Source organism: Hylobates moloch, unplaced genomic scaffold, assembly GCF_009828535.3.
Source record: "Hylobates moloch isolate HMO894 unplaced genomic scaffold, HMol_V3 SCAFFOLD_1, whole genome shotgun sequence".
Taxonomy (NCBI): Eukaryota; Metazoa; Chordata; class Mammalia; order Primates; family Hylobatidae; genus Hylobates; species Hylobates moloch.
In genome coordinates this window covers 237,885,699-237,896,891 of record NW_026652276.1, presented here as the reverse complement: position 1 = coordinate 237,896,891, position 11,193 = coordinate 237,885,699, and the positions used below count along the sequence as shown (strand labels likewise).

The following is an 11,193-nucleotide window of genomic DNA, read 5'->3' as shown; positions in this document are numbered from 1 at the left end:
CACCCACACCCTTCCCAGCCAACAGGCTCACCTGTGTCCCACCCACACCCTCCCCAGCCAACGGGCTCACCTGGCCAGGATGGTGCTTTCTAAACCTTCCTCAAAATAAGTTCATGAGAGATAATCCCCTTTCTCCTATTCATACTAATGGTTCTTCTTGTATTACTGGGAAAAAATTATCTCATCCCTGAGACACTGGTGCAATTTTGTGTCTTTGTTTGAAATGGACCATTTCCCTTAAAGTCAAATGAAAATGTCACTCTTGACAATAATTTAGATTTTAAAACCACTCTTAGGTTTCTGCAGGGATTAAATGGACTCCTCAAAGCTCATTGTGCTTTATCAAACACACACACACACACACACACACACACACACACACACAGAGAGAGAGAGAGAGAGACAGACAGACAAACATGAATACACCCAAACAGCAGCCTTGCGGTGGAAATACAAGAAGCTACAGGAGCGCCAGTAAATTGAGAACGTAACTATCTGTTTTCCCTGCAATTAGCCACAAAGGAAGAAGATTTTGTGCATGAGACCTATGACCTTTTGCTAAAATAATCTACCGACCTCTGAGATCCATGTGGCTGCAATGACACGTCGTCTCGCAGGGTTGAGAGGTGACCGCACCGGCTTCATTCCCTTGGCTGGATCCACCTGGCATCCTCTCAGGAAAAGCACCCATCCTGTCCAGAGCCATCGTGATCACAAAACTCGAGTCAGTGCATGTCTTTTCCTCTCATATTCATAAAAGTTTATAGTAGGAGTCAAAAGATATCTGCTATTTTCGGCCGGGCGCGGGGGCTCAGCCTGGAATCCCAGCACTGTGGGAGGCAGGTGCATCACTTGAGGTCAGGAGTTGGAGACTAGCCTGGCCAACATGGTGAAACTCTGTCTCTACCAAAAATACAAAAAGTAGTCAGGCATGGTGACACGTGCCTGTAATCCCAGCTACTTGGGAGGCTGAGGCAGGAGAATCACTTGAACCCAGGAGGCAGAGGTTGCAGTGAGCCGAGACTGCACTTCAGCCTGGGCGACAGAGCGAGACTCCATCTCAAAAAACAAAAAAAGATATTTGCTCTTTTAAACAACTTTGCAGATTTCTTTTTTATCCTGTATGTGTTCTCTTTAAAAAAAAAAAAAAAAAAAACAACTGAAAATCAAGCAAGCAGGAACATAATCTCAGCCACCTGCGAACATCAGACTTGCCAGAGTAAAGGAATGCCCACACGTGGGGCCACATGGCACGGATGGAGCACCTGAGCGTTACAGGTGGCGGCCACAGCTCCGCGGCCACAGTGCTTCTAACTGCTCAAGTTGCCACTGCGCCTTCCACAAAGGGGAGAGAGATCGGGAAACTACAGGAGAGTTTATGCAGATACAGCTGCTGCGCCACTTGTCTTCCCCACCATCATCTGCGGTCACCCCACAGGCCTCCCTGAAGCCTGTCCCAGGCTGCGGCCCACACCTGGTAGCCTCCATTCTGAGAGGAACTGTCTGGAGTTCCATTTGGGTCCCATCGGTGGGCTTTTCGTGACCATGGCAGGGGCTCATAGCAAAGTCAGCCTTCATGGACCCTCCGCCCAAACCCAGCTTCCAGTCCACCAGGGCCGGCCCACCACCACTGTGCCTGCAACCAAAAGCCCCAGAGAGAGGCCGGTCGGGAATTTCCACATATCCAGTCCATACCTGGGTCTGTTCTCACGTATGCACATGCACACTGGTCTACACACACAGACACACATACACACATAGACATATGCACATGAGGGCTTGTTTCTCTACCGACTTTTTTTTTTTGAGATGGAGTCTCATTCTGTCGCCCAGGCTGGAGCGCAGTGACATGATCTCAGCTCACTGAGAACCTGTGCCTCCCAGGTTCAAGCGATTCTCCTGCCTCAGCTTCCCAGTAGGTGGGATTACAGGTGCCTGCCACCATGCCCAGCTAATTTTTGTATTTTTAGTAGAGAAAAGTTTTCACCATGTTGACCAGGCTGGTCTCAAACTCCTGATCTCAAGTGATCTGCCTGCCTCAGCTTTCCAAAGTGCTGGGATTACAGGCATGAGCCACCACGCCCGGCTTCTCTACCGACTTTCTAGTGCCCAAAGCTTCTCCAGCCTCATGGGCCAAAGACCGGACCAATGGAGCCTGTGATCAGCACCTTCTGTCAGCGGAACATAAAAGAGCCTCATATTGTCAAAACGTGTTTATATAAGATTTAGCCAGGTTCAGAAGCAACTTCCATGTCAAGTTTTAACAATGGAGAAGAGCAAAATACATTGTAGTGTCTCCAAACAATGGAAAGCTCTGTAGCTATTTAAATGATGTTCTTGAAAAGGGTTTAATGATGTGAAAAATGTCCGTGACACACACCGTTAAGTGGAAAGGCAGGATCCAAAACTGTGTACCTAGGAGCATTCTACTTTTGTTTTTAATGAAATATGTACATACACAAAACATGCTAATTAATCAAAGGATGGGAAAAACACTCTAAAGCATTTACAATAATTAACGCTAGGGGATAAGGCTCTCATCTTTTTAAAACTTTTTTGTAACTGTATTTTGCAACTTTTCTTAAATGAGCATTCGTGCTATCAGGGGGAAATGTGCAGTTAGAAAGAGCTGGAATTCAGCTACTTGGGAGGCTGAGGCAGGAGAATCGCTTAAACTTGGGAGGCGGAGGTTGCAGTGAGCTGAGATCACACCGTTGCACTCCAGCCTGGACGACAAGAGTGAGACTCCATCTCAAAAAAAAAAAAAAAAACAGAGCTGGAATTCAGGAAGCTCACCTCCATCAGAAAGTTCGGGAGGTCAGCACCTGTTGGCAGGAGCCCAAGTGGAAGATTCTCAGTGGACGGGGCAGTTTTCAGAGGAACCAGAGCCTGCCACATGGTCAGCAAGTCCACAGAGGCCGCCTTGCCACAGAGGGACCCACGCTGCTCCAGGCAGAGGCTGAGGGGCCTAAGTGGCTGGCATGTGCCTCAGTGTCCACATTGGTCTCACCAAAGTGCTGCAAAGCCTTGCCACCTCCTTTTTAAGGACACATAGTCCTTGGGAATTGTCACCGTTGAGGAAGAGGTTGGGGTGCTGCCGTCCCAACACTAGGGGAAAGGAGGGAGTCCCCAGCACAACCGTCCTGTGCCCCCATAACGGGGATGGGGAGCGGCCGCCTGGTGCCTCTCAGAGGGGCCTAGTGACGCTGGGGCTGCCCCGAGCTCAAGGAAGTGACCCTTGGTGGCCTCTGCCTCTGTGAGGCCGAAGGCATGACCATCCATCCGATGCTGACCTCTCTCCCTAAAAGGCACAAAGAGATCAACCATCCTTAACAGTCCCTGGTTCTTCCTCCTCCTCTCTCCCACCGCTCTCCTCCCTTCTCTGTCTCCCCAATTCAAAGCTGCTGCTGGAAGAACAGGAGAAAACCTCTGTCATTTCAGGACAGATGACCCCACAAGTCTCTCCCTCAAAGACAGACACACGGCCGTGCGCCTGGAAACCGTTCACAGGGCAGCGACCCCCTGCACACAAAGGGGGAGCAGATCTTTGGTTCTCTCCAGCAGAAGGAAGCTGCGAAAGTGACCCTTAACCCTGGCTCTGTAGGGGGTGAAGGTTCAAGAGAGGTCAAGAAGAATGGCCCTGCAGCCTCGGGGCTGGGAACACGGAGAGTCAGGGAGGGCCGTCAATTGGGGTTTCAGTCCTGGCTGAAGGGCAAGGTTTTCCACCCTCACCCTCCAGGCAGAAACCTCACACCAGACACAAAACCGCCAAGCCCCAATGAAGCAAGAATGAGCCTCAAACTCCTGACCTAGAAATCAGAAAGAAGAGTGGGAAAAAATTAAATAAAACAATCAGGGACGAGGCTTGGAGTCAGGGCACCCACTGGAGAGGTTTAATCAAGACTCCCAGCCAGGGACTGCGATGGTTTTGATTGAGAACAAATTGCCGGAGTGAGTCGAACGGGGTCCTTGAGTCTCGTCCTTTCTGAAGGGACATGATTGTCCTCCCGGCAGCTCAGGCATGAGCAAGGGCAGACAGCAGGGTGGCAGATCTGAGGCAGCAGGAGAGAGAGGCACGGCCACTGCCCCCGCTTTGGAGTCTATGTTTTAATAAGAGCTGCCCGGCCTCCCACCCCTGAGCCCTCAGAACAAGGCATGCGGCACCAGCGGCCTGAAGGAGCTGAGTCCCGGAGCCACAGTCAGACAGACCAGGGCAGAATCTCTGGCCTGCCCGCTGCGAGATGTTTGGGCAGCCCGCATATCCTCAGCAAGCCTCAGTTTCCTCATCTGAGAAATGAAGGCAGTGAAAGCCCCTGCTGCACAGGTTTCTGTGAAGACCAAGAGTGAATTATTAACAATGGAAAAGCAGGAAGGAAGAAGCCCCCGCAGAAACTGCAGACGTAATTTCAGTTTGGAGACGTCTCCGATAGCTGGGGAATAAACAGAGTTCCCTGCAGCTCAGAACGTGCAGAGGGGATCTGTGGAGTCCGGGTGGAGAGGGTCTCCATAGGCAGGGGACTCATTCACTCACTAACTGATGACTTCATGAATGTGAGGTGAAATGTAGCCACCCACAGTGGTCAAAGTTTTAATATTTTGGTCTAAATGTACGTTCAAAGCCTTTGGAGAAGGCAGAAACAATGTGCAAATGGAATCTTAAAGCCAAAAAGTTGGTAGAATAGGACTGGCCATCTAGTAACTGCAGTACTAGAAAATTTCACGTGTACCGCCAGCAAAATTCTAGAGCACTTCATTAAATGATACATTGGGAGGTTGTTTTGTTTTGTTTTGTTCAGATATTCAGCATTTTGTGAGGCCAGTATTACTCTGATACCAAAACCAGACAAAGACATCACAAGAAAACTAGACCAATATCTCTTAAGATGGACACAAAAATCCTCAACAAAATGTTGGCAAACCAAATCCAGCAACATATAAAAAGAATTACAAATGAAAAATGTGGGTTTTATCCCAAAAATGCAAGGCTGTTTTAACATCCAAAAATCAATTAAGGTAATACATCTTATAAACCGAATAAAAAACAAAAATGACATGATCATCTCAGTACATGCAGAAAAAACATTTGACAGAATCCAACACCCTTTCATGATAACAACACTGAAAAAATGAAAATAGAAGTGAACTTCTTCCTCAACCTGATAAGGAACATATACAAAAAAACACACAGCTAGCATCCTACTCAATGATGAAGGGCTGAAAACATCCCCCAAAGATCCGGAGCAAGCCATGCATGTCTGCCGTCATCACTACTATTGAATATTTTACTGGTTCTGACCAGAGCAATCTGGCAAGAAAAAGAAACAAAGGCCATTCAAATTGGAAAGGAAAGCCGGGCACGGCGGCTCACGCCTGTAATCCCAGCACTTTGGGAGGCCAAGGGAGGCAGATTACCTGAGGTCAGGAGTTTGAGACCAGCCTGGCCAACATGGCAAAACCCCATCTCTACTAAAAACACAAAAATTAGCCAGGTGTGGTGGTGGGTACCTGTAATCCCATCTACTTGGGAGGCTGAGGGAGGAGAATTGCTTGAACCTGGAAGGCAGAAGTTGTGGTGAGCCAAGATCACTCCACTGCACTCCAGCCTGGGTGACAGAGCCAGACTCCATGTAAAAAAAAAAAAAAAAAAAAAATTGGAAAGGAAAATTTGCAAATGACATAATCTCGTACACAGAAAATCCTAAGAAATCCACTAAAAAACTGTTAATAACTAAGCTTATCAAGATAGCATAATATAAGATCAATATACAAAAATCAGTTTATTTCTATACACCTGCAATGGGTGATTCAAAAATTAAATTAAGAAAACAATTCCATTCACAATAACATCAAAAATAAAATACTTTTGAATAAACTTAACAAAAGAGAGTAAAATTTATACTCTGAAAACTAAAAAACATTATTAAAAGAAATTAAAGAAGATCTGAATAAACGGAAAGACAACCCATGTTCATGGATTGAAAGACTTGACATTGCTACAATGGCAGTCTTCCCCAAACTGATCTGCCGATTCAATGCACTCACTATCAGAATCCCAACTGATGTCTCTGTGGAAATTGAGAAGCTGATTCTGGAAGTCACACAGAATTGCAGGAAGCCCAGAATAGCCAAAACAATCTTGGAAGAGGAGAACAGAGCTGGAAGACTCACATTCTCTGATTTCAAGTCTTACTAAAAAGCAACAGCAATCAAAACAGTGTGGTACTTTCTTCATTATGGGATAGAATTGACAGTCTGGAAATAAACCCTCACATCTATGGTCAACTGATTTCCAACAAGGGTGCTGTGACCGTTCAATAGGGAAAGAGTAGTCTTTCAACAAATGGTGCTGGGACAACTGGAGAGCCACCTGTGAAAAAATAAAATAAAATTGAACCCTTACCTCACACTATATATAAAACTTAGCTCAAATGAATGAAAGACCTAAATGTAAGATCTAAAACTATCAAATTCTTAGGAGACAACATAGGGATAAATTTTCATGACCTTAGATTTCACAAAGAATTATTTGATATGGCCAGGTATGGTGGCTCACGCCTGTAATCCCAGCACTTTGAGGGGCCAAGGTGGGCAGATTACCTGAGGTCAGGAGTTCAAGACCAGCCTAGCCAACATAGTGAAACCCTATCTCTAATAAAAATACAAAAATGAGCCAGGTGTGGTGGCATGCGCCTGTAGTCTCAGCTACTTGGAAGGCTGAGGCAGGAGAATCACTTGAGCCCAGGAGGCGGAGGTTGCAGTGAGCCAAGACCATCCCATTGCACTCCAGCCTGGGCAACAAAGTGAGACTCTGTCTCAAAAAAAAAAAAAAGAATCCTTTGATATGACCCCAAAATTATAAGAAACACAAAAGAAAAAATAAATGCACTTCATCAAAATGTAAAACATTCTATGCTTCAAAGGACATCATCCAGAAAGTGAAAAGACAATCTACAGAATGGGAAAAAATGTTTTCAAATCGTGTATCTGAAAAGGGTGTCTAGAATATACAAAGAATTCTTACAACTCAATAGCAAAAAGAGAAATAACCCAATTTTAAAGTGGGCTAAGTATCTGAATAGATATTTCTCCAAGGAAGATATACAAATGGCCAATAAGCATGTTAAAAGATGCTAAACATCACTTATCACTAGGAAAATGCAAATGAAAACTACCGTGAGATACCACTTCACAGCCATTAGGATGGCTAATATCAAAACAGCAGAAAATGAAGCCAGGCACAGGTGGCTCATGCCTGTAATCCCAGCACTTTGGGAGGCCAAGACGGGTGGATCACTTGAGGTCAGGAGTTTGAGACCAGCCTGACCAACATGGTGAAACCCCGTCTCTACTAAAAATACAAAAATTAGCTGGGCATGGTGGTGGGCACCTGTAGTCCCAGCTACTCAGGAGGCTGAGGCAGGAGAATCACTTGAGCATGGGAGGTGGAGGTTGTGGTGAGCTGAGATCGCATCACTGCACTCCAGCTTGGGCAACAGAGTGAGACCCTGTCTCAAAAAAAAAAAAAAAAAAAAAAAAAAAACCCAGCAGAAAATGACAACTGTTTGCAACAATGCAGAGCAATCAGAGCCCTAATGCATTGATGATGGGAATGTAAAATGACACAACCACTGTAGAAAACAATATGGTGGTTCCTCAAAAAATTAGAGGTAATTCACACAGAACTACCATACGATCTAGCAATTCCACTTCTGGATAAATGCAAAAAGAAATTAAAAGCAGGGACTCAGACAGATATTTACACGCCCATGTTCACAGCAGCACTGCTCACAATATCCAAAAGGTGGAAGCCACTCAAGTGTCCACTGACAGATGTAAGTAAAATGTGGCCCATCCATACAATGGAATATTATTCATTCATAAAAAGGAAACAAATTCAGACACATGCTACGATATGGATGGACTCTAAGGACATTATGTTCAGCGAAATAAGCCACTCACAAGTAGACAAATACTCTATGATGCCAGTTAGATGAGATATTAATGTTTACAGCTGTCAAGTTCATACAGACAGAAGTAGAATGGTGGGTGCCAGGGGCTGGTGGGAGGGGAATGGGGAGTTCGTGCCTAATGGGGACAGAGTTTCCTTTTGAAAAGATGAGAAAGCTCTGGAGATGGATGGTGGTGATGGTTGCAAACGCACTTAATGCCACTGAACTGTATATTTTTAAATGGTAGATTTAATGTTATGTATATTTACTACATTTTTTTTTGAGACAAGGTCTCAATCTGTCACCCAGGCTGGAGTGCAGTGGTGCAATCACGGCTCACTGCAGCCCCAACCTCCTGGGCCCAAGCGATCCACTCGCCTCCACCCTCTAAGTAGCTGGGACTACACGTGCACAACCGTACCTGACTTTTTCTTTTTTTTAGTAGAGATGGGGTCTCACTTTGTTGCCCAAGCCAGTCTCAAACTTCTGGTTTCAAGCAATCTTCCCAGCTTGGCCTCCCAAAGCACTGGGATTACAGGCATGAACAACAAAACCAGGCCCTTTACTACAATTTTTAAAAATAAAAATAAAAGGAATAAAGCACAGGCACATGCTATGATGTAGGTGAACCTTAAAACCAGGATGAGGAGGGCCCCTGGCCTGCAGGCGTCCATGCTGTATGATCCCATTCTCCAGAAAGTCCCCAGAACCCACAACTCATGGGCACAGAAAGCCGATGAGTGGTTGTTGAGGGCTGGAGTTGGGTGTGGGGTTAGGGGCATGGCCACTAAAGGATGCAAGTTGTCTTTTCAAGCTGATGAAAATGCTCTAAAATCAACTGTGCTGATAACTACACATATCTGTGAATGTACTAAAAATCATTGAACTGTATGTTTTTAAATGGGTGAATTGTATTCTATGTGAATTACAGCTCAATAAGGTTGATTATAAAAAGAGAAAAGCCTATAGGGCTTGCCAAGGTGATGCTAACGGCGGCCTGGACGTGCTCACATGGGACAGGGCCCAGTCCCTTGCAGACTCCCCACAACCGCCAGCTCACCACTCACCTATTCTTCCATTCACCAGCCTGTCTCGAGCCCCGGCCATGTGTGCCCTGAAATACTCCAGGCCATGCAGACAGAGACTCCCTGATGATGGGACTCTAATGATTAAGAATTAACCATTTAAGGATCAAATGATTTTAACAATTAAAGGTTGGATCACCACCACAGCAAAACGTCAGATTAAGCCAGAAGTTTCAAATCTTCCTAGAAAAAACACAAAGTATATATGTATTTCAAACACCTGACGCTGTAGAGTTGAGGGCAAGGAGGGGTGTTGTCACACCCTCAGGGAGGGTCCTTGTCTGTGACACTTTCCGAGAGGGTGAAAACTCCTGGGAACATCGGCACAGAGGCTTCGCCGGCTTCATGTTTGCCTTCAGACCTGTGCCCCACACACCAAAACCAAGGGCGTCTGGTCAGCTCAGGCCGCCTGGGCGGCTGGAAGAGCACACTCTGCTGGAGGTTGGAAGTCCAAGTTAGAGGGGACAGCAGATTCAGTTCCTGGTGGGGGCCGGATTCCCAGCTCCAGACAACTGCCTTCTCGCTGTGACCCACAGGCTGAGAGAGGGAGCTCTGGCATCTCTTCCTCTTACAGGGTACAGGGCACTGGTCCCCTCATGAGGTCCCAGCCTCATCTGAAGCTTGACACCCCCCAGTACCATCACATTGGGGGCTCAGGCCTCAGCAGGTGGAATCTGGGGACACATTCGGGTGATGACAGAGGAGAACAGGGCGAGGGGTGGGAGGGTGAGGCCCTCTGGACCATGCCCCAGGGGGACCCCCACAGCCAGCGCAGAGCCCGTCAGAGAGTATTGGGTGGCTGAGAACTTGGGGGGGCAGTAGATTTTGGGGGCTCCTGTTCCGCTCCTTCCACAGCTTCGGCAGCCAGCAGAGGCCTCAGGACCAGACGCCCATCACAGACTTTTCCAACACTAGCAGGTGAAATGGTGGAGACGGACCGTTTAGAATGAGGAAGCCCAGGCAGACACCCACTGCCCCCAGGTCCCTGCCCCGGAGCCTTTGCCTGCAGCGGCTCAGCTTCTCCCTCAGGAGCCGCCCGCCCCAGTCAGAGCCCCACAGGGCTGGGCTCCCGGTGTGAAGGCAGAGGATCCAAGTGGACTCGGGGGAGGCCAGCCTGCAACGGTCCTGCCCAAAGTCGGCTGGGACCCCACAGCCCCCACCCCATGCAGCCCCAGCCTCCAGAGGGTTGACCCTGGTGGGAGAGGCTTCATTCTGGTGACGCCTAGTTTGGGCTTTTCATAAAGGGCATTTTGTCATTGATTTTGCTCTCTTTTCAACACTTCCATTTGCCTTTAATTTTCCATTTAAGAAACAGCAGGATCTAGAGAAAGTTAATTATTGAACAGCATCAGCATTTAAAAAGAAAATTTTAAATAATTAAAAATACTCAAATCTCTCCTCCCCTCCATCCCTAGGGTCTCAGGGCTTAAACAGCAAGAAAAAGCCAAACAGGGGAAAAACATCTGTACGCAGTCCTCCCCAGCTGCTGCCGCCTCAGCTTCCCCTGCAGTTTCCCCGCCTTGGGAGGTGCCCCGGCCTCTGTCCCCTTCGCACCTCTTGCACGGTCAGCTTGGCCACCACAGCAACACCCCACAGGCGGGTGCTCCAACTGCAGATATTTCTCACGGTGGAGGCTAGAAGATCAAGATCAAGGTGTGGGCAGGGCTGGTTCCTCCTGAGGTCTCTCTCCTAGGCCTGCAGAGGCCGTCTCCACCCCGGTCCCCCCTGGGCAGTCCTCTGCGCACATCTGTGTCTTTATGTCTCCTTTTGTAAGGACCCAGTCAGAGCGGGTCAGGATCATCGTACCACCTCCTTGTACTTTAATGACAGATGTAAAGGCCTGGCCTCCAGACACAGCCACCTGGGGACGGGGCTTCAACATAAGAGCTGGGGGCTCAGGTCAGCCTGCCATAGCTCCCAACCCCTTGGCCTCAGCAAGGGTGGTGACCTGAAGGACGGAGACCCTACCACCGCCCTGCAGCCACCCGGGAGCCGAGTCCACAGGCGGGGCCACCCCTGAGCAGCACTCGCCAACAGCTGGGCTTTGGGTGTGTATATTACACCTTAGGAAAGAGGTAAAAAGCAAGCAGACGTGGGCCAGGCCGGGGTCCCCAGGCCCGCCAAGGTGGTGGTTGTCTGAGTTTGGGCCGTGGTCCTGG

The 11,193-nt window shown here is 47.8% G+C and overlaps 1 long non-coding RNA gene across 1 annotated transcript in view; it reads right to left on the bottom strand.

Moving 5' to 3' along the window:
* LOC131383039 (uncharacterized) overlaps nucleotides 1-9,255 on the bottom strand; it is a 16,749-nt gene extending 7,494 nt beyond the window's left edge. Inside the window, exons 1-3 of the long non-coding RNA XR_009212744.1 lie at nucleotides 9,017-9,255; nucleotides 6,265-6,367; nucleotides 5,506-5,621 (exon numbers count right to left, since the gene is read on the bottom strand). This is a non-coding gene — a long non-coding RNA (uncharacterized LOC131383039). The remainder of the gene's footprint in view (nucleotides 1-5,505; nucleotides 5,622-6,264; nucleotides 6,368-9,016) is intronic.
* Between the last annotated feature and the right edge of the window lie 1,938 nt (nucleotides 9,256-11,193).